The following is a 24,778-nucleotide window of genomic DNA, read 5'->3' as shown; positions in this document are numbered from 1 at the left end:
GAAGATAGGGCTATAATAGAGATTTCTTAAAACTAGGGAGCCAATGGAAGATAACTGTGACATCAATATGGAGCCAATGGAAGATAATTGTGACATCAACATGACGCAGGGCTCCAATGGAGAATGAGACCCGTAAGAGACTCCAATGAAAAGTAAGACCAGTACATGTCGTAAACTTGAAACTTGAAATTAGTGAGCTAATTAACATTAACAGTGAGACCAATACGAGCAAAACGAACCATGGCAAGATGGGTCTAGGCCATCAACAACCATAGACATGTAGCACCAAAGGTGGTCTAAAGTTTCTCGGGTCTAGAGCATCAACACCATAGACACCAGTGATGGTGTAAAAGGTCCATAATTAAAAGAAACGTTTTTTATGGTATGACAATGGGAGGAAAGCCACATTTGTTTCATTTTTATGGAACGTTTCATTTTCCTTTATTTTATTTTTATGCAACTTTTATTTATCGATAGAGTGTTCTATAGGATGCATCTTTTATTAATTTATAGTGTTCTATAGGGTAGGGCAAGACAAGACAAGACAAAATGATAGAATTCGAAATGAATCCATTCACAAAAATTTAAGTGTGGCACCAGTAAGCCATAAGATGAGAGAGTCTAGACTTAAGTGGGCTGGCCATGTGTGGCGCCAAACAAGTACAACACCTTTTAAGATGTGAGTTAGTTCAAAGTAAAAAGATTGAAAAAGGCAAGAGGTAAGCCCAAAAGAACATGGTTGGAAGTAGTATGATAAGATACGGGGACTTATGACTGAATGATATACTAATGTGATCTTGTCGGGGAATATATATATATATATTTTTTATTTTATTTTTTCTTTTCACCTCTTTTATTTTTTTATTTTTGACAAATATCACTTACAAGTAGTATTATTACAACAACACTTGTTTAAAAGAAAACTAAACTAACAAATCCAATATCTTAAAAACCTTGATGTCATTAAACCAATTTTCTTTAAACAAAGAAAATATCCACAATTCTTATGCTTGGGAATATAAAACAAATATAATTAAATATAGCAAGAAACAAAAAGAAAATACCGGAGATTACCACAATAGGGCTTATTACACCTCACACTGAGTCACCACCATCTGATGGCATGGGATCAATGATCAACCTTCAATCTCAACCGAAAAAGTAAGTTTAGGCCAAGCCACACCAATAGAACATGAACCCATTTGATCACAAACTCAAACCCTAAGTAAACTCTCTTAGCAACCTAGTTTGAGAGAAATAGATTATCTTTTTGCTAAACCCTAAAACCTTTAGCCATAAATCCATAGTTGAAAGATGGGAGAGAAAAGAACGTCATAGCCTTAGATTCTTTCACAATATGGGAGAGAGAGATCAAAGATGAGAGAGTGGGGTGTGCCCCCTTTGGCATTCATGAGGAAAGAAAATTTCTTAAGAGAGAAACAGGTCATCAACATTATCGAAGGTGCTAGAATCTTTATCTCCATTTTTTAAACCATTTTTCCATCAATAGAAATTAAATAAAATAATTCTAGATATAATATTGAGCATACCAAGATAATGCATAAGTCTTATCATGCTTTCCAAAAATTCATTCAAAACTTCATCAAGTCAATAACTTTCCAAAAATCATAGCAATTTAGCCTACAAACCAAAATCACTAATCACAAAAATAGAAAGCTTCTATATGTAAAATCAATATATATGATTTTATAAATCCAAATTTGATAAATAAAATATCCAGAAATCTAGAAAAATTCAAATGCTAATTCTAAAATCATATATATCATAAAACAAACATAATTAAATTCATTAGATGGAAAAATGATCTATATAATCTAAGAATTAAATCAATCAAATAATGGGGCACACCACCTTCAACTGTGGACTATATACTACAATTGTTTTATCAAACTGACACAGTATTTTTCAGGACCCACAGTCCATGCAGGGGCTCATTAGTGGTCACCAAAGTTTGGCCGATGAGCCAAGCGATCGCAATCTCAGTCTGTGGACTTCAGGTTATCCCCTAGAGACGGGCCAAAGTCACCTAGACCTGATGCAACCACAACTCCTATGGTGCATAAGGGTATCTCTCGCACATACATACGCTTTACCCTAAAATGTGGCTTGCTTTTCTGAAACGGTCTATCAATATGCATGATGTGTGATGGTACATGGATGGGACTTTGGCCCCCGTTTCTCAAGGCCACCATCTCACACAAGAGTCACACAATCCCTTAGCTTACTCATCCGGGCATACTCCGACCTCATCAAGCGATGACCCATTAAAACCCTTATCAGTTTATACTATATGCTTAGATAACATGGGATTTTTCCAACCGACTGGCTTAAACCGTCAAGCACAGTCTGATATCGGTAAACATCGTTTGGTTTGTATGGCCCACGAGGGACCACACTCCCACTGAGTTCATATTCCGCTATATCATTTCATTTTACAAAACACTCATAAGGCCTATAATGGCTACACTCACCCAACATATCTCACTTGGCCTTTGAAGGCCTTCCATTCTCTCTTCCTCACTTTTTCTCATCGTCATCTCTCTCTCCCAATTACGATCTCTCTCAAGCATTTTTCACTTATTCTCTCTCAATACATTAATTATGGTTTTCGCTACCAATCCTTTCACAAAAGGATTTATAGAGGCAATGCCTTTTTGTCTTTGCTGCTCGAATCTCTTCCCAAAAGTGGTCATAGACCATATTTCATATCGCATCGCGAATCATAGACCTGTTATTATAAAAAATCATCATGTACCCTCATCGTATGGGGTCGTATCTTGCTGATCTCAAACGAGTTCTTCAAATACATTGCTCCCTTCTGTAGCCAAACAACCCACGCTGCACATCCGGGTTCTATGGGTGAACAACATTATAGTAAGTTTTTGCATCTGACATGTCAAATACTAGCAGGTGCTCCCACTGGAATATTTAGTTTATCTGGATCTCGATCTTTCTCAATCTCTCCTCATTCCTCGGGTGATAGAAACATGGTTTCATATGCTTAGTATTCTTATGGAATCATGGCTCTTTAGACACGCATATCGCCACTGTGTTGTCACAAAAAATCTTTATTATCTCACAACGCACGGGATGAAAGTCAAGGTAATTAAGAAATTTATTAATCCATATGGCATGTATTCTGCTTCCATGGTGGACAATTTCGCCATATCATGTTTCTTTGATTTCCAAGAAATTGTACCTCCTCTAAGCATGAACACATATCCAGATGTAGACTTCGCATCATCTAGATCCATGAGATAGCTTGCACATGTATATCTGAATATCTAAGCAGTTAAACAACGTGGGACTGTAGCAGCTCCCACTCAATTATTGCACACACAATATATACATTTTTAACATTCTTATGCAATAAGTAATTCAATATCCGTTAATTTCACAATATGCAAACCTTCATGAACCACAAAGGTTCAACCACACTAGTCATATTGGTAGTAATTCCATACAAACCAAGTTATATAATCAAAACAACATGTGTCAAGAAAACCTAACAAGATGGTCTTCCTACAACATTTCTTATGGTTTAAGGTTTTAGGTAATCGATGATTATAAATAACTAAAAATATGGGTCAAGGCCTATGGGTATTTAAAAAACAATGCATGATAGTTTTTCGCCCACTTTTATAAATACCTTCAAGACACAATGTTTTTCTCTTTAATCAAGAATCTATTGACTTGGTGTGTGTATATATATATATATCTAGAGAGAGAGAGAGTAATGATCCTATGAGACCGTCTCACACCCATGTGTGTAGGATCCCAAATGATCACCATTAAATTTGGCACAGATCTTTAGAAAAGTTGAGACATGGATGTAGGACTTGACCTTCCTAAAGATTTATGCCAAATTTAATGGTGATCCTTTGGAGTACTACACACAAGGGTGTGGGAGGGTCTCACAAGGTCATTTCCCATATATATATATATATATATATATATATATATATATATATATATATATATATATATATATATATATATATATATATATATATATATATATATGCATTCACAAGCAATCGTTAGATAATAGTATAACTGTTTAAAATAATTTTCATAATGACTTAGTGAGCCTTGCATGATTATGCGGTTTTCTCAAAACTATATTCATAAACGTAGGTTTTTCTCAAATCATCCAATTTAATTTTAAAATACATATTCAGCCTTCATAAATCATTTTACCACATTCACTTTTAATTTCGTACCAAGTCAAGTTCATGACCACAAAAACAAATCATATATACCATCTTATAATTTTATCAAAAATAAAACATTACTAACGAATGGTTATTAAATCATTGACAAAATAATTTTTTTTTGGTAAATATGAATAATTTATCAAGAGATCATCATCATATGCAACACATCATATTATAGACATTATTGGGATGAAGGTCACTAAGATCGAGTTCCATCATAACACTCCTTTCGTGCTTACATATTTGAATAAGTCACACCCATCTCATGTGTTTCATCCTTAGGGCTCAAAGCCCTTAATCAAATCACATCTCCATGTGTATTACTATCTTAAGCAGTTCATACTCTAGCACAATGAACCACTAAAACATAAGGTATTCAAAAATCGACTCTATCAAATTTGTTAGCACCTATCACTTAATATCTATACACTTCATACATATTCATAAAACAATTAGCTACAATTAGCCAAAATATAACCAAAGCATATTAAACATAAAATAAAAAATTATTGAATCATCTTTCCTTAAATAAATTTCTCTCTCAAATAAATTTTATTAGAAACTAGATTAAGAATGGAAGTCTAAAAACTTAATATGAGCCATAAAACATTATGTTAATAATAGAAATAAAATCATGATTTTCAAGTCATGAAATTAGTTTTCGTTGTAGAAAATCGCACTTACGTACTCTTTAATAAATTGATTATATCTTTCGAACCATAAGGACTTTCTTGATGAAACCTTTTTTGTTTGAAAGTAGACTTAATTTTATGAGTCACAGTAAAATTTCAACAAGAAATAAAATCATATGATTGATAGGAAAATTCATGAAACTTAATAAACAGTTTTTGGATTTTGCAGGTTCAAAACTGACACCCTTCATTGATGATTCTATAACTCTCAATTCCCTTAGGATCTCCCACTGAAAGTTTGCAGGTAGATCCTAATCTCAAATACACATAATATCATGCAATAGAAAAATACAGCATTATCTTCTTCATATCACTGATTCAAAATAACCCAAAATACTCACTATATAGAGTGCCTTTTCGGTGTTTGAATATTGTGTATTAGTTGGCCACAAAGATCATTAGCATCAATAGCTCTGATACTAATGAAATATAGACTAATATGATCTTGCAGGGGAATATATATATATATATATATATATATATATATATATATATATATATTTTTTTTTTTTTTTTTTTTTTTTTTTTTTTTTTTCTTATTTCTTTTTCTTTTGACAAAGATCACTTACAAGTAGTCTTATTACAATAACTCTTGCTTCAAAGAAAAATAAACTAACAAATATAAGATCTTAAAAATCTTGATACCAGTAAACCAATTTTCTTTAAACAAAGAAAATATCAACAATTCTTATGCTTGGGAATATAAAACTAATATAGTTACATATAGTAAGAAACAAAAAGAGAGTGACGAAGATTACCTCAACTAGGCATATTATACCCCATATCGAGTCACCACTATCCAATGGCGCGGGATTAATTATCAACCTTCAATCTCAAACGAGAAAGCAAGTTTAGGCCAAGCCACACCAATAGAACATGAACCCCTTTGATCACAAATTCAAACCCTAAGTGAATTCTCTTAGTAACTTAGTTTGACAGAGATGGATTCTCTTTTTGCTAAACCCTAAAACCTTTAGTCATAAATCTATAGTTGAGAGATGCGAGAGAAAGAACTTCATAGCCTAAACCCTTAAGTTTTTTCACAATGTGAGAGAGAGAGATCAAAGATGAGAGAGTGGGGCGTGCCTCTTTTGGCTTTCATGAGAGAGAAAAACTTTCTTAGGAGAGAGATAACAAGATAAGGTGTAGACATTTTGGGTAGAGACAATCCCTTTTTTTATAGGGCTTTGGACAAGATTAGGGCTTCTTAGGGTTTTTGACTTGTCTCTTATGTGAGATTGAATATAAACCATTGATCATGGGTGACTTATGGGGTGAGAGATTTGACCCTCCATTCCATAAATAGGTCGTCAACATTATGGAATGTGCTAGAACTTTTATCCCCCTTTCCTAAATAATTTTCCCATCAATAAAAATTAAATAAAATAATTTTAAATATAATATTGAACATATCAAAATAATGCACAAGCCTTCTCATGCTTTCCAAAAAATTCCAAGCTTCCTCAAGCCGATACCTTTTCAAAATACATAGCAACTTGGCCTACAAGCAAAAATCACTTATCACAAAAATAAAAAACTTCTAAATGGGTAAGGCATGTCACCCATGAGAGGATCTCATGGGCCCCACCATCTAGGCCATGGTGGGCCCATGTGCACAATAGGCCCCATGTAATTTTAAATATTTTTAAAAACTCAATAAAATAATTTTAGAATTTATTTGAATATTTAAATCAATGTAAAAATATCTAATTTTATAAATCCAAATTTGATAAATAAAATATCCAGAGATCTAGAAAAATTCAAATAATAATTCTAAAATCATATATATCATAAAACAAACATAATTACATTCTTTAGATGGGAAAATGATCCATATGGTCTAAGAATTAAATCAATCAAACATTAGGGCACTCCATCTTCAATTGTGAACTACAGATCACATTTACTTTATCAAACCAACCTAGTGTTGCTTTATCAAACCAACCTAGTGTTTCCCATGACCCACAGTTCATATAGGGTCTCATTAGTGGGTCACCAAAGTCTGGTCAATGAGCCAAGGGGTCGTAATCCCAATCTGTGGATTTCAGGTTCTCCCTTAAAGACAGGCTAAAGTCACATAGACCTTATGCGACCACAGCTCCTATGGTGCATAAGGGTATCGCTCGCACATGCATACGCTTCACCCTAAAAGGTGACTTATTTTTTCGAAATGGTCTATCAATATACATGTCGTGTGATGGTACATGGATGAGGCTTTGACCCCGTCTCTAAAGGCCACCATCACACATAAGGGTCACAGAGTCCCTCGGCTCACTCATCCGGGCATTCTCCGACATCATCAAGGAATGACCCATTATAACCCTTATCGGTTTATACTCCATGCCCTAGTAACATGGGTTTTTTCCGACCGACTAGCCTAGACCATCAAGCACAGTCCGGTATCAGCAAACATCGTTTGCTTAGTATGGTCCACGAGAATCACACTCCCATTGAGTTCATGTTCCACTGTATCATTTCATTTTACAAACACTCATAAAGCCTTTACTGGCCACACTCACCCAACAATGACCTCACTGAGGGTATAGCCGATATAACTTTTAATAGAGCAGAATGACGGATCAAGATTCGTATAGCCAACCTCAATTAATTGGAAAAAGATTATGATGATGATGAGAGTATTTTATAGGGTGTGGCTAGAGTTTGATGGGAATATAGTAACTATAGAGTTTACTAGTGCTTTTAGATTTTGGCCATCGGTCTATTTTTCAAGTTTGTTACTTTTGGTAAAAGTGATCAAAGTCTCTCTCGTATTGTGGTCATGGTACCTAACTCTCTCTCCCCTGGATAAACTCACTCTCTCTTCAATGGTCACGGTGCTAATAGCTCTCCCTCCTATACAATTGAACTCTCTATCATGGTCATGGTTGCAACGACTCTCCCCCTACACCTTAGATAACTCTCCCTCATGATGATGGTATTAATGGCTCTTTTTTTCGCACAGACTCACAGACAAAATGAAATCTTAATTTTTAAGGAAAAGCATATAACGAGACTGATGGTATTAATGGCTCTTTCTTTCGCTCCGACACAATGAAATTTTATTTTTTAAGGAAAAGTGTATAACGAGACCGTTTACCTTTAGAATAAGGTGGTCACAATTAATAATGACTACTGGATGTAAATTTGGGTGGCTGCATTTATTCTAATGATTAAGCTCAATGTTGAAAAGAAAATTTTTTGAACTTTATGGTACACACGAGCTATAAAATTTCATATCAGATAGTTATAATTCTTTGCGATCTTCTTGTAGTAAAGATAAATAATTTTTCTCTTTTTATCACTCTCATGCTTTAGAGGACAAGGTTATTTCTCTTCTTGTCCAAAAGAATTTACAATGTGGACCATATACCAAATGTTTTGAGACTTTGACAAATTAAATCTTTAAACCTTGATTAAGCTCCATATATAGCACAAATAGATCTGAAGAAGTGTTCAACAACTTGATGTCTAAGGTTGAAAACCAACAAATATTATCTTTCAACTTACTAGAGAAAAGCAACAAAAAATATAACTTCCAAAATTTGGTCGAAGTTAATAGAATAATTACCATCGATGACTACATTCATTAGGTTTCAGCAAATCGAATCGAAATTTCAAAATTCAGATTTACTTTCTTGCTTCCTAATTTATGAGGGAAAAATTCAACTGAAAGCAACCTAGAAATATAAATTTTCCAAACTCTGAAATTCGAAAACTTTGCTAAAGTCATTAATGTTAGATTTTCTTTAAGCTTAAATTGATGGGAAACTCAGCAAATTGCAATTTAGTTTTAAGAATATTAAGTCAAATGAGCAGACGTCCACACTTTGCACTACAGGGCAAAACCAAAAGAACAATGAAAAGGTTTTTCTTTCCATATCAAAACAATGAATTCTTAAAATCAATAAATTTGAAAAAGAACATAAAAGCTAAAGAAATCAATTTCATCCAAAGACAAAAAAAGGCGCGCACACATATAATTTCATCCAAAGACAAAAAAAAGGCGCACACACATATAGCTATGGTTAGGATGGGATTTTTTGTTCAAGTTGAAGGTTCTAAAAGGGCAAAGAAAGGTCCAAAAAGACATGGATGGAAATAGAGACATAGTGACCTATGATCTGACCGATGGTATGGCCTATGAAAGAGCAGAATGGTAAAATCGGATTCATGTAGCCAACCCCAAATATTTGGAATATGGCTTGGATGATGATCATGATGACAATGCTATATATATATATATATATATATATATATATATATATATATATATATATATATATATATATATATATATATATATGGTGAGATTTGTAGAAAGTGTCAACCTTAAACAATCAAAATAATGTGCACCGGTCAAATATGCATTTCACTATTAGAAATCTTTGCAATGATGTGAAAACCTATTTTCACACCAAATTATGAAGTTTGGAACTCTAAAGTGTTAGGATTTAAGAACCATCTTAGATGTAGAAACAGCAATCCTAAAATAAGAAAGAGTACGAGCACAAAGATTTATATGGTTCACCACATAATGGCTAAATCCACGGGTGCAGCAAACAGAAATCCACTATACCAATGAAAGTTACATCACAGATTTTGAGACATAGAGTAACCTCTATAACCTTCGACAAAACCTTTTTAGACTCAATCTCCTCATCAGCACCATCGTCGACCTCTCATCTTTAGTCCACAGCTAAACCACTATAAAGGAAGAAACCATCTCCATTCCACACCTAAACCACTATCCAGCAAGAGACCATCTCCACTTCATAGTTAAATCAGTCTCCTCATCAGTACCATCGTTGACCTCTCATTGTTATTCCACAGCTAAATCATTGTCCATGAAGAGATTATCTTCATTTCACAGTTAAACCACTGTCCAAGAGGAGAACCTTGAGAGCAAAGAGACTTTCTTTTATTAAAAAGGGAAACCATCCAAACTCTTCATGGGAACCACTTCTCAACAAGAAATCAGCCTCTCAATCTACAGAAGGCATATCGTAGAGTTTTGCTCTATAGAAAACTCTCTTCTCTCTAAAGGAGAGGCCTTGCTTCTCATGGAGTTTTTCTCTATAGGAAACTCTATTCTCTATAAATGGGAGGTCTTGCCTCTCATACATAAGAGGTCATGCCTCTCTCTCTAGAGGAAGTCACATTTTTCATATGGTGACCCAAATAGGGCACATCAATTCTGTACACTTTTATCTTATATATATAAATTAAGAATCCACATCAAACATGAAACTTCCTATAGATGTTACATATATCTCAAGAACCAAAAAATACATCTCAGAGTCCTAATCTTAGTGGACTTCTATTTTCTTTAAGAAATTTATCAATATCAATCTCAATCCCACATAATATGAAATTTCTCTATGTGGGTGATTTTTAAATATCACCATATCCAACACAAAGATGGCATAGATCAAGGAGATCTATAAACACTTTAAACTTTTTGAAATAGTGTAGATATAGTGTTGCAAGATGCACCATTTTTAAGATTTAAAATCTTATTTTTTCATAGCATGCATCTCGAAAGCAAATTGATCGTTTGGACATTGGAATAGCCTTTTACGTAGGATTTTTGAGGTGTACCTCACTTCTATAATATAAAGTTAATGCCTTCCATAAAGTTATCCTACACGTATATGTATTATCTCTCTCTTTGAGGTGTATCTTATTTGTATAGTATACAGTTAACATCTTATATAAACTTTTTCCAATACTGTCTCTCTAAACTATCAATGTTTAGGAAGAGAACCACTCATAGACCTCTGGGAAGAATCTAATAAATAGATAGTCTTTTGGGTATATGATATGGGGAAAAAGGAAAAGATGTTTATTTTATGTTGCTTCCCGCTAAAATGTTCGCTTAAGGTACTTTTTCTTTTTCTTCTATTATCCCTTCTCTTATTTTGTGTTAAGTTTCTTCTCATCTTAATTGGATGGTAATATTTGAGTTTTGACTCGGTCATTGTCAACTTTTCGTTAAGTAACAAAAACTTTTTTTTTTTTCTTATTTTAGTGTACTGATTGCTTTGAGACATTGAGCTTAATGACCGAGGTGGTTTGACAATTGATGAGTACAAGAAATATCTCCCCACACACATTAAATCTCCAAACTTTGCTCCTTATATAGAACAAAATCATTATAGATTAAGTTTTCAACTCCATGATTTTTAAGCTCGAAATTAGAATTCATCTTGAAATGATTACATTCATTTAGGTTACAATAAGTGGTTTAAACAACGGTTCGATGCTCCTAGATCGAGCATCCCAAAAACCTATTCGGATCGGTAAATCGGCGATCAGGATCAGGAATCGACCGAATCGATATGATTAAACCTTAAAAAAAATCCAAAAAAATTATTAAAATTCATTATAAATATTGTTTTTTAGGAATCCAATAAGAAATAGGGGTACTACATTATTAAATTTTATTTTTTTATCAATACGCGAATATTAAGATGTTCTTTCTCTGTATGAACTTATGTTAACCCTTAAATTTACATCACACAAAAGAAAAATCATAGAATTATCATGAATGAAGTATATAATTATACATGGACAACAATAAATAATGGATTAAATCGATGAAAAAATAGACACCAAAATCTCGAATTGGCGGAAAACCCTAATTTGCTAAAAAAAAACCCAAATTATTACAATGTAACTAATTATAATCCAGAATTATTACAACCTAACTAACTATAATATTATATCCTGAAATTGAAATTGTTAGTTTACATTTTATAGTTATTTTATTATGTAAATAATAACAACTCCAAAATATCTTATAATATCATCTAATTTAAAACGTATTATTGACAACTATAAGAAAAAATAGTACATCACATAATTTATAATGCAAATAAATTAAAATAAACAAAATAAAAGATTTGGTTATCAATATAGAAATAAATTCTAAAGTGGTATGAATTAGTGTTATTTTTCTCTTTTAAAATATCTTCTAAACTAATATTTTTTAATATTCAATAAACTAGAATTAGTATTATTTTTTGTTTTTTAATATCATATAAGCTAGTACTAATTTTTAATCTCAATTAACTACTTAATTAATTATTAATCATATAATGAAATAATTCCGAGCGATAAAAGCCTAATAGTGTTTTTATATTTTATTTGGGTAGATAAATTTAAATTTTTTCGGTGAAAGATAGGGATGGTGAGCATCCAATTATTATTTTTAATAATTTTTTCATTTTCTTATCATATAATTTAATTACTACCATCGAGCGTATATCGTTGAGCGTGCACTGTCGAGCACCTTTAAAGTTTAAACATTATTAAAACCTCACGAGTTACTAGTAAAAAGTAAATGTGTATATATAAGAATTGTCCCACATCGAATAGATGTGGGATGAAGAAGCCCTATAAAACAAGCAACTCAATTGTGCGTGTTAGCAATTTTGTAAAGAAGGTCACGTGTAAGTAGGCTAGTGTATGGGAATTGGAGCGTGTTTACCTATGCAGGTCGGAATCATGTAATTCAAATTTTTAATAGAAAAATTGACAAAATAGAAGAAAAAAAATTATTGCGTCAATCAGGGCCATCACCGCGTAGAGAGTTCTCTGATGTTTTTTGAAAATCGCCGTTTTAGCTCTAGATTCGTCTAATCGATTTTCAGTATTTCATATGAATTGACACGGGGTGGTCGATTTCGGGTCGACTCACCATTTTTTGATTTTCGGTTTTTCATATGAATCGACACAGGGTGGTCGATTCCAGGTCTACTCACCATTTTTTAAACCCCTGGTTACAATAGATCCAACCACAACCTTCATAATTTAGATTTCTTCCCCGCTTTCTAATTATGAGAACAAATTTTCGACTAAATGCAACCTAGAAGCATAAATTTTCCAAACTCATGAAATTCCAAAACCTTGATTGGCATGTTTAGTTCGCATGATTTTCACATGAATATCAAGTGTGGGAATATTTTCATATCAATTGGTCTTAGTGTATCTTTTCACACTAATTGCCAATTACCTAATTGAAAAAGTTTATATAGAGCTGAGGCTCTTAAAAATCAAATTAGAGCTCACCTCAAAAATATCACTAGAAGAAGTTGTTTTGATGCCCAAATATCCTCAAATCGATTATCTCGACATCAAGATACATGGACATGAAAAATAAAATGGATTTTATGTTTTAGAAATACTGTATTTTGTAATGCATCTTTGGACCGTCAATTTTCAAGATTTTCAAGTTTTTCAAGTTTTTTTGGATCTGCTCGATCTACACTATTTTTCAGTATTGCAACCACATTTCTCGACACTATTTGAAGGTGGGCTTTACTTTGATTGTTTAGAGCCTACAAACCCCACCCATAACCTTAATTAATTTGCCGTTCTTTAAGCTTAAAGTGAAAAAAAAGTTGTAATTTGAAAAACATTTTCTTTCGATATTAAGAATCAATATTCAAAATCAATACATCTAAAAGATCATTTCATTTATGTACCAATCCACTATTTTAATATAATATTCGGAGTGTCCCGTATTCTAGATAAAGTGATGGTATTTAAATTTTTTTAAATACGATCTAACCGCTCTCACTGATCCGACATACATAGTTCTCATTGTTATCACCATTGTTATTGTTGTTGTTGGTGATGTCAGTAGGGTTTAAAAAGTTTGGAACTGAAAGAACTAAATCAAAATTACAAAGTTAATTCTTATTTTCCCTCTATTTGTTTCCTTAGGCATTGATAAGAGGCATTAAGACTTTTAGATTTGGTAAGGCTTTCTATTTGCCACTAGTTTTCTACAATTTATGTTAACACCCAAATTGGGGCTTCCCAAATTCTCATAAGGCCGCACCTAGAAAAAGTATTCTTGATAAAATAAAATGACCAAACTACCTCCTAAAAATTTATAGAGGTAGTTTGTCATTTATTTTTTGAAATATTTTTTTGATATTTTTTAGGTTCGCTCCATTGAGATGAAGACACCTACCAAATTTCATGATCTTTTGATTTGCAAAAAAATCAAAAGTAAAATACTCTAAGATGTTGGATCTAGACGGATCCATATTTTGAATTCATATTTGGATCCGGATCCGACTTGTTGGATCCAAATATTGAATTTATACTCGGATTTGGATAGGATTCAAAATTAGGGTATCTAATACAACATGAGTAGATTTCCAACCCCACATGTATTTTGGGGTTCGATTTGTATAGAGTCGAGGCTCTACATAATCAAAGTAAAGCCCACCTTCAAATAGTGTCGAAAAATGAGGTTTCAATATTGGAAATATTTGTGACAGCCTTAAAATATTTTCTCATCTTTAATATAAAATTTAAAGCTTTAAAAATAGTGTAGATGGAGTGGATCTATAAAAATTTGAAAATCGTGAAAATTGAACGTCCAAAAATGCGTTACAAGATGCACTACTTTCAAAACTTGAAATCCATTTTTTTCTCATGTCCATGCATCTTGATGTCAAGATGGTCAATTTGAGGACATTAGAGCATCAAAACAATCTCTTCTGATGATTATTTTTGAGGTGGGCTCTAATTTGATTGTTTAGAGCCTCGTCTATATAAACTTTTCCTTTTAAAGTGAACCCCGAAATTAAAACGTCTTGAAATTTAGGCGGCAAAACAGGCTCATAATACCATTTTCTCCTTTTAAAATCGCGGTGAAGAGAGAGACAGAGAGAGGATGGAGAAGAGAAGAGGGAAGAGTGAGAATGATATGCAGAAGAAGCTGCAATCTATGATCCTGTGCCTCAAGGCTTCCAACCTCCTCCTATCGTTGAGCTCCAAACCCCCTGTAAATCCCCACAACAATGAGGTAATCGCTCGCCAAATCCCCTTTCTTCCATGAATTGTGTCATATGACATCAGTATTTTGTTCCAATTACTCTTTCTCTCTCTAATTTTGATGTGTGATTGCCTTTCTCTATCTCTCTATCTCATATTGCTTGAGGCTGCCTTTCTCTCTGGGATGAGTTTTCCCTCTCCCTTTCTCTCTCTCAGATAATATTACTGTGTTCTGCGTACAGGAAATGGAGGGTATTTTGAAAAGAGTGGATCATCTAGAGAGAGAAGTTGTTAGAGAGCGGTGCATAAACCTGAGTCTTAAGCTTTGCAAGATATGGGAAGTGGTTGTTCTTGCTCTGGGACTGCTAGCTCTGCTCATTTTGGCTTGGATTTTCTCAGTTTGAAGCTTCACTCATGGCTGGATGTATGAGAATTTCCAGGTACGTTTTAGAGAGAGTATTCATTCTTGGGAGGTAATGTGAAAAGAAATTAGGAAAGGGTTTGCAGTGGAAGATACCGTATATCCATTGTGGTAGTATTAATACATCTAGGACTCGCTCTTCAATTTTGATATGCTCTATGCCCCTCTGTAGCAGGGAAGATTTACTTGAAATTAAACTTGCCTTCCTGATTCTGTGAAATTCTCTCTCTCTCTCTCTCTCTCTCTCTCTCTCTCTCTCTCTCTCTCTCTCTCTCTCGATTCTGTAATTTATCTCTGTACTGATTCTGTAATTTATCTCTCGACTGATTCTGTAATTTCTCGCTCCTAATTCTGTAGTTTCTCTCTCTTGATTCTGTAATTCTCCCTCCTGATTCTGTAATCTCTCTCTGTCTGCTGATTCTGTTCTCTTTCTCAATTCTGAGATATTTATGCTGCCCGTGTTTCCTTGGCGGGAGTATCATACACCATGGGTTTACGGTACATCATACACCACTGATGTATATCTGTGGAAATTAACAGTACGGTCCCATTCCGTCAATGGGGAAGAAGAGAACTACAATTAATTCTGCCTTAAAATGCAAGCTGATGTCCTCTAATTCCATGTTTTTGTCCAAAAGGATTTTATACTACTGCAGGAGTATAGTGTCCATTCTCCTTTGGGTAGATACTACGAGTAATTTTAGCACCCTAAATTTTTCGGATGTAAACTCCTCTGCCCATAAACTAACTTGAATAAAAAAAGAAAAAACAATTCTCTAAAATCGTTTAGGACCTCTATGTGGTTCCCAAAATTTCTTATTGAAAAAAATCGTCGTAAATATGTCTTCTGATTGAGGGATAGATGCACAGGTCCGTCAGGAGCATAGTGTACATGCTCTTCACTTTTTATTTCCATCAATGTCTCGGTCTCTCAAGTGGCATATATTTAAGGTATATAATGAGATCATTTTTTTTTAATATAAGGTGGTCACAATTACTTACAACCATTCGATGTGAAGTTTGGAAGTTTGAATGTGTCATAAAACTCGAAAAAAAAAATTTTGAAGTTTGACCTCGGTCAATGGAATAATTGCAGCCACGCAATTTCACATTCAATGGTCAAGATTAATGTCCCACCATTTATCAAAAGGGTAAATGGTCTCATTCTATAATTTCCCTATATTTAAAGCCATTTAGCTAATTTTCGAACCATAGACATTCGAAAATTGGAAAGCCCAGGCCCTCTTATGATATTCTTATTTTATTTTGTTATTTAAAAGGAGCATTTGATGTGCTTCCCTTCTTAAAAGTTTCTACACATAGGACCCCGAGCTAAATTTTTTCATACGAAAATCTGTTGGTATTGTTCTTTGCATTTAAACCAACCCCCCTCCTATAAAGTTTCTAGGCAATCTAGGACAAAAATGTCATCAAGTTAGTTCAGTACTTGAATTGTCAAACTGAAGTTTTTACTTTAGGTTAGTTCAACATAGGGGTGGCAAGAGGTTAGGTTCGGTCTGGGTTTGGGTCTGGCTGGATTTGAACCTGAAGTTATCGGACCCTGACCTAAAAATATATTGTAGAACCTAGACCTGAACTCAAAACTGACCAAACCCGACCCAAAAATGAAATTATCTCTATAATCATCATTATCATATATTTTTTTCAATTAATTGAGGTAAATTCTCTATATATTTAAATATATTTTATAAATTAGACTTAAAAATATAATGTGGGACTCTGATCAGGACCCAAAGAGTGTTCAGGTCCAAGATTTGGACCCAGGCTCGGCCTGCCCGATCAAATTTTTTACCCATACCCAAACCTCATTTGGGTATAACTATCAGGTCATGGTCTATTGCCATCCTTAGTTCAACACTTGAGTGTCAAATGGATTGTGGATCATTTTTTTCTTTTTATAGGAGTTTGGCTCGGCACACCAAGCACCAAGCTGACTTGAGGGTATTTTTATCTAATGTTAGCTAAAACTTTCATGGGACTATATACCATGAGGCGATTTACCTTTGATATGAGGTAGTCACAATTACTTACAACCATCCGATGTAAAATTTGATAGCTTAGATGTCACAAAGTTTGAAAAATTTCTTTAAATTCGAGCTTGATCAATGGAATAATTGCAGCCTTTCAATTTTACATCCAATGGTCAAGATTAATGTAACCACCTTTTACCAAAGGCAAATGCTTTCATTCTATGCTTTCCCAACTTCCATTTGGGTGGTAGATGTCAGTGGGGGGTAGATGCACAAAAAAAAAGTGGGTGGTTTATAGGATCTTTCAAGTAGGGGGTATAATTTTCTCTTTTTCTAACGCATGGTCTGAAGTTGTTAAATTGCTTAGTGCAGAGTGGACAATTCAGGTCTCTATATACTAGATTATTATTAAGAGCAGTGTAACAATAGTCAATGTCATGTCATATTTTTAGGGTGAAATAGAAGGAAAAATGGCACTTCCCTGCTCTCCCTCTCCTTCTCCCTATCTTTCCTCTCCTTTTCATGTCCCTTCTCTTGCTTCCTTGACCTTTCTGTTTCATTGATCCTTCTTGTGCTATGTTTTGTGCTGTTATGGGGAAGTTGGGCATGAATCCTAATAGGTCTCTTTCTTATCCGGATTCTTGTGGAGACCGTGGTGGCTCCGGATGGTCGGTGGCCTTAATGGCTCATGGAATTCTTCCCATGCGTTTAGAGGCTGTTTTGATTTGCCTTCTAAGGGCAAGAATAATCTATTTCGTGAGTATTCCAAGGCTTGTAACTCGTCTAGCAACCGGAGGGAAATCTGTTTTGGTCCTAAAGCTTTGCCTCCCCTTAAAGTTGCTCCTGTTTTGTGGAACTCAAATCGTGCTACTGATATCTTGGTGCTTGTAGCTCCCCCCAAAGCCAGCGAGAGCTAGGCTTGCCAGCTTCAAAGGCCCTAGAATGTTCCTTTTCTCCCCAGTGGATAATCTTAATATGTTGCAAGCTTAGGCTATTGGGACCTGGGGTGACCCTTTTACATGTCGATCCATTCGCAACCATCGAACATTGGTCATTTTTAATAGACTGAAGGTGGCTAATAAAGTTATGAAACAACACTTCTAGAGGACTAAAGAAGTGTTGATGATTGTGGAGTGTTGGATGACTGAAGCCAAATCTTCCTTGGTTTGTTTGCTTGTTGTTTGGGTGACGGTGTTGGGTATTCCTATCCAGGCTTGGACTAGGGATGTATTCAACCTAGTTGTAGGAAGATGTGGCAAACTACTTGACATCGATTGGTTCATTACGACTGGTCCTGTTTTGGGCACTTTGAGAATGAAATTTCAGTCGTTGTCGGGTCAACCACTGCCGTCTGAACTTTTACTTAATATTGCTGATGATTATTTCGGTTTGTTTATCTCGATGGAATCCCTTAATCCCTATGTTCCCTACAAGTCTCATATTTCGTCGGAATCCTCTAATTCTTCGATTAATTTCGGTCGTTATCCGTCCATCGGAAAACAGTGATTAATGGAAGGTGGTTTTTAGGACGAGGAGGGCTCTCATTCCTCGAAGCACACTCTGTCTCAAAAGCGATATTCTAAGCAGGAATGCGAGCTGAAGAAGGTTGGCCATGCCCCTGCCATGGCTGGCGGCATCAAGGTGGAGCATTTATTGCATGGTTTGAATTCAAATTCAAAATCAAATTGTTCTTTGCCTAGGTTAGGCGGTCCTTTGGGACCATGCATGACCCGGTTTTTTTTTTGTAATCCACTTTCTCGAAAGTTGAACCTTCAAAAAAGCATTATGGCCCAACCTTAAATAGGCCCTTCTCCTCTAGTGCGTCGGATGTATCAGGACTAAAGTTAGCAAGTCAGGGACTTTCAATAAATCGGCTTATCTTAAATCAGAAAAAAAATCATTTTTATTTTAAAAAGTTGGATGAAAAAATTGGATAAAAAATACGGATCGACAAAAATATTTCATGTAAAGATATCACCAATATACTGGACTAGGTTTAAAAAATCAAAGTAAAAAAATTGGATAAGTTAAAATGTTCGAAATTTTGAAATTCTAAAAAATAAAAATTACCTCAAAACCATCAATAACTAATCCATTTACTAGACTAATATAATTAAGTCAATTAATTTAGATGACTCATGACTCTCATCCAGTCATCCAATATTCAATACAAAATTAATTAGAAATATTCAAAATTAAATATAAGAGAGGTGTCATCATGTTCTACCACTTCAGAAACTTCTTCCAGCAATGAATCAAGTTGTTTTAGATTAATTACATTACAATCTCGAATTTCATTTTTACGCGATGCAGGCATCATCTAGTTCATTCGTATGTAAACCAAGTCGGTTAATATAGTTGGTATCAATCTATTCCTTTTTTTTGTTTGAGTCGCCTCAAAAGTGTTCCAATTTCTTTCGTACGTTGATGAGCTGCATGGTTGGCTCAAAATTCGAATGGCAACCATTTGAACCATTGGAATGATTTCTCTACGTACTTCCCACCAAAGTCCTACATAATAAGAAATTTTTAGCCACATACTCAAGATACAATTAAAAGTAAGATCAAATTTATTTTTTTAAAATACAAAAAATAAATAATACAAGAAGATACAAAAAATTGATAATCAAGAAGATAAGGATGAGCTGTTAACAATAATCCCAATGCAACACCATCAAATATATTGAATCCCACGTATGGTACTTCAACAACTTTGAAAAGAATACAATTTTCTGTTCTGCCTGGATCATTGAATTTGAAATCAAGGTAAAATCAGCCTTCACTTCAAGATTATCAAGTTTAAAACCCACTATACATTAAAGTTGTATTAAGAAATGAGGCAGCGGCATGAATGGGGTGAATTATATTTTCATTTCATCTCTTTTCGAATATCTTTACCAATTCGAGATAGCTAGATTCATTGTCATTACAATTTATTTTTAGTGCTCTCTTTGCCCTTTCCATTGCTTCATATAAATATCCCATGGTTGACCCCTCACTATCACCCAAACGAAACACCTTGAGGCGCTAATGTAGTGACTGCATCTGTCGCATCATTCCAAAATTTGGAGCTTTGAATTGTTTCTATGATTTTTGTACAATTTTACTCTTGTTATAATTCATAGCCCTCCACTCAAAGGATGCAACCATCACTCTCAAACCCTCTTCTGCTTGCAATACAGAATGAACCATCAAAAAGTTAGTGGCAAATCTAGTTTTATCATATTTTTTCAATTCTCTTCCATTAGTGTGTTTCTCATTGAATCTAAAACAATAGTATGCCGATACATAAAATCCACTATTAGCTTAATATCTTTAATGACATTTCGTACCCAAATAAATTTTTTATCGATGTCTTCTAGAATCAAATTTAACCTATAGGTAACGCACCACATTTTATGAATATGAGAGAATTTCGATTCTATTAGATCACCAGCAAGTACATAATTTGATCCATTGTCAGACACAAGAGTAACAATATTTTGTTGCCTTAACTCCTCAATGACTTGGACAAGAATCTTTTCAAAAAATAATCAAGTTATGCTATGCTCAGATACCTGAAATGCATTTATAAAAACTGATCCCTTTGGACAAGATGCAACTACATTGAGGAATGACTGGTATTTTATAACTAACCAAAGATCTGACATCAAAGTACATCTTGATTGAACCCATGACTCTTTTATTGAAGCTACATATACATTGATATCTGTCTTAAATTCTTGTACCAATTTAGTACGAATAGATGAGTAACTTGGCAATGTATTGTAGGACCAAAATTGATACATGCATTTATCATATTGACAAATGATTGTGCATTGATAACATCAAATGCAATATTATTCATATTAAATGTACGAGCAACTTCTTTGTTAACAAAATCTTTACTTTTCTTATTCAACAATGACAGTAAAAAACTTTGTTGCAAATAGGAACTGGCAGTAGAGGTACCTAAGTTTATCGAACATTGATCAACATTTTGAAAATTTTGTTCTTCTTCTTTGGAGGCTTAGAAGACACTTTGTGTGTCGCAGAAATAGCCATATCTTGTACATCATCTGGTACTTGAGGACAAGCTTTTATATCATTCTATTGCTCTCTTGACAAGTGATATTTGAATCTTGTTATCCGGCAAAAAATCTTTCACCGCAAAAATTGCAATACAATTTATTTATGTCCTCTTTCTTCACAATAATCCCAAAATGGATCTTTTTGACCTAACTATTGTATCTTATTTCCTGTTTTTTAATAATAAAAAAGAATATATAAGTATACACACATTAGGCAATCATGCTCTTTATAAAAAATCAAATAATAAGTCCATGAGAAATACACCATATGAATTTCTTCATTAAATGTTATAACAAACATCACACCTACTTAGTACATACAAAAAAAAAAATACACCGATATAAATTTTTGCATTAAATAATTTAATAAAGATCACACTTACTTAAAAAAAAAACCAAAAAACGTATACCATATAAATTTTCACATTAAATACTTCAACAAATATCAAATCTACTTAAATGCATACCAAAAAAATACACCATATAACTTTTCTCATTAAATGCTGTAGCAAATTTCAACACACCCAAAAAAAGGCACAAATTTTTTTCTTATCATTAAATACTTTAACTATCGTTGAGTCACCTTATAACTATGGTTAATAATAAGGGTTTATACTTTATATACATGTTTTCATTAAAAACAGGGTATCGAGCAACTGGAGCTATGAGGAACTTCCATGGCTTCCAGTGCTTTAAGGGTATCTATAATGCGCCACTGTTGGGGATGGAGCAGTTGGGAAGACCTGCGTTTCCAAAGAATGAAATAGGGGAATGAAATTGTGTGTTTCCAGATAATGAAATGGAAGAATGAAATGGGAAGACATGTGTTTCCTCTGTAAGATACATAGAGGAATGAAATGGGGATTTTCTTTGAGAGAGATAAAATGAAATGGGGATTTTTTTGTTAGAGAGAGAAAATAAAAAAGGGGTTTTCTCTGTTAGTGAGAGAAAGTGAAATGTGGGTTTTCTCTATTAGAGAGAGAAAATGTAATGGGGGTTCTCTTTGTTAGAGATAGAAAATGAAATGGAGGTTTTCTCCGTTAGAGAGAGAAATAAAATGATGATACACAAATTGTTTTGAGGAACAAAAAGATTGTGGTTCAATAGGGTTTTTCTCTATAATTTGTAGGAGCAAGAAGATTGTGGTTCAATGGAGTTTTTCTCTGAAATTTGCAAGAGCAAGAAGATTGTGGTTCAATAGTTTTTTTTCTGTAATTTGCAAAATGCTACAATTACTCTGGGGTCTGGATTGCAAGAAGAATCCATTTAGGTTTGCTGATTTTTAAAAAAAAATTTCTTTAAGTTTTTGTATGCATTTAGGGATGCCCTAAATATTAAAGGTTTAATGTATATGCTTCCCATGAGAATATCTCATGATTCTTTGACATGGAAATTAATGCATCCATTGGCATGCTTGAACAAAGACGTTCATATATTTCTAAACAATCCAAATAGATTCTTCATCACAGAAATCTAATTTTTGCATCTGTATGGTTTTCTTTGCTTTGCATATATATGATTTTCTATACACAATAATTTCCTTTATACAATGATTTACAAGCAAACAATATTTCCTCTACAAAATAACTAATGAGCATTGAAATGTTTAAGTTAAAAAGAAAATGAAAACCATACCTTCAATTTTTAAATGCGGTTTTGATGAAAAAGAACATAATTTCTTAAGACAATAAACCCTAAGTCCTGACGATACACAAATATATTGGGGATAAAAATTTTCATTTTAGGATTTTTTGTTATGGAAATAATATTTTTTTTAGAAATTAGATATATCAGAAAAAAATTTGTTTCTCTTTAAAAAAAAAAATACAAGTAAAAATACGTTTTTTTGGACCCGTTTAATTCGTTCTAAAAAAAAAATGTGTTAACGTTATTATAAAAAAAACACGTTTTTTTTTTTTATGAACTTTTCAAAAAAAATGTTATTTTTAACGCTTTTAAAAAAATCAACGATTAACCGCAGCTTTGCTAACTATGGTCAAAACGACGTGTCCTTGGAAGAACCTTTCGGTAAAGACGCTGCTTTTGCTTGAACGTCTACTGTTCAAAATCGTACTGTGGTTGATCCTGATTGTACGGTAGTCGCTAGACTTGGTGACGATTTATCTCCCCCGATGGGTGGATGACTATGAAGATGTTGATAGTGTGGCTTTTCCTGATAATGAGGCGCCAGGTAGTGATATCTCTATTCTTGCTTGCAGAATTGAGTTGGATCCTGGGATGACTGTCTCTCTCCTACTCCCAGCCTAGATCCTATGGCCTACCTTTTAGTAAATGATGAGATGGATTTCGTTGAAAAGGAGCGAGATCTTCCTATCCTTTCGACGACGATGGTGCAGTTGCAATTGATACCTTTCCATTATCCTATTTCTTCTCCTCCTAACCCTGACCTTGGCCCTATCCTTCTGTTTTGGGACCTTTTGTCTTGATGTCCTCTTCATCTTCTTCTATTCAGAATCGTACGCTCTATCCACAGCTCTTCTATGGCATCCATGGTCACCATTATGAACATTTATGAGGAAATAGATGTCTAAACTTGTTAATGTTCTTGATGATGTCGTGGGGATGTCTCTGTCTCAGTGGGAGTTTAGCAAAGCTTGGGAATGCTTCATCATCCCAGACATCCCCTGTGCCCCTCTTGTTTTGGTCACAGAGTATTTGGACTCGTCGAATGAGGACCTCCCTCTGAATGCTCCTAATTGGTCTATTAAGGCCCACAAAAAGGCCTTGTACGGGAACGGGTGGCTGGTATGCTGAGTGGTATGAAGGTGAAGTTCAAGGGCGAGATTCACCTAGTAGAAGGAGTCTTCCCGGATGTGCCTGCACCACCGAACCTGAGGCCGAGGAGGAGGCGCTTGAGGCTGCAGAAGGAAGCCAAGGAGCTTGTTGCAGGCCTCTCGTGTAACCCCCTTGCTATTGGTGCCATAGTCACCACTAGGAGGGGCAGGGGCTTCCAGTTGCAATGTTTGTAATCTCCTGAAATGCATGGGGGTTGGGAAGGATGCGACAAAAAAGGACACTAACACGTTTGATCCTCCACTGCAAACCTAATGTGCTTGTTTTGCAGGAGATGAAGCTTCATTCTGTTGATGTTTTATTTTTTAGAACCTTCAGAGGCAGTGGTCCTTTAAACATTGCATTCTCTCCCTCCTCTAGTTTATCTGAAGGGCTTTTAACACTTTGGAACCCCTTTGTTTTTATTGGGCATGTTTTGGATTTGAACTTTAGTTGTATTTCTCTTATCTTATTAGGTTCTGCTCATTTAGTTTGATGCTTATCCAACGATTATGGGCCGAATGTGCCAGGTAAGAAAGAATAGTTCTTGAACTCTCTCTCTCTAGCCCTATTTCTAGGGTTGGGGTTATCTGGTGTGGGGTCAGGGACGTCAATATGGTCTGAGGAACACAATTAGTGTTTATTCCTTCGGTGATTTCTCCGACTATGGCCGTGTTTGACAGTTCTATTTCCAATCATGGCTTGCTGGATTCATGTGGTCAAACAATTCGACGTCTAACCCGAAAATATCAAAAGTTGGATCGTTTTTTGGTTTTTAATA

General features: G+C 34.3%; 1 long non-coding RNA gene across 2 annotated transcripts; it reads left to right on the top strand.

Annotated features, from left to right (window-relative positions):
• The first annotated feature begins 14,596 nt into the window (after positions 1 to 14,596).
• On the top strand, positions 14,597 to 24,491 carry LOC110007994 (uncharacterized). Of its 2 annotated transcripts, XR_016054061.1 has the most exons (3): positions 14,597 to 14,753; positions 14,965 to 15,162; positions 23,424 to 24,491. It is a non-coding gene; the product is annotated as an uncharacterized LOC110007994 (long non-coding RNA). The 2 variants fall into 2 exon arrangements; XR_002282390.2 differs by lacking the exon at positions 23,424 to 24,491 and having other exon boundaries at positions 14,598 to 14,753; positions 14,965 to 15,363.
• Positions 24,492 to 24,778: the final 287 nt, after the last annotated feature.

This window comes from Amborella trichopoda, chromosome 4 (genome assembly GCF_054954075.1).
Source record: "Amborella trichopoda isolate Santa Cruz 75 chromosome 4, AtrichopodaSantaCruz75HAP2 v2.0, whole genome shotgun sequence".
NCBI lineage: Eukaryota > Viridiplantae > Streptophyta > Magnoliopsida > Amborellales > Amborellaceae > Amborella > Amborella trichopoda.
This window is presented reverse-complemented; position numbering and strand designations above follow the sequence as displayed.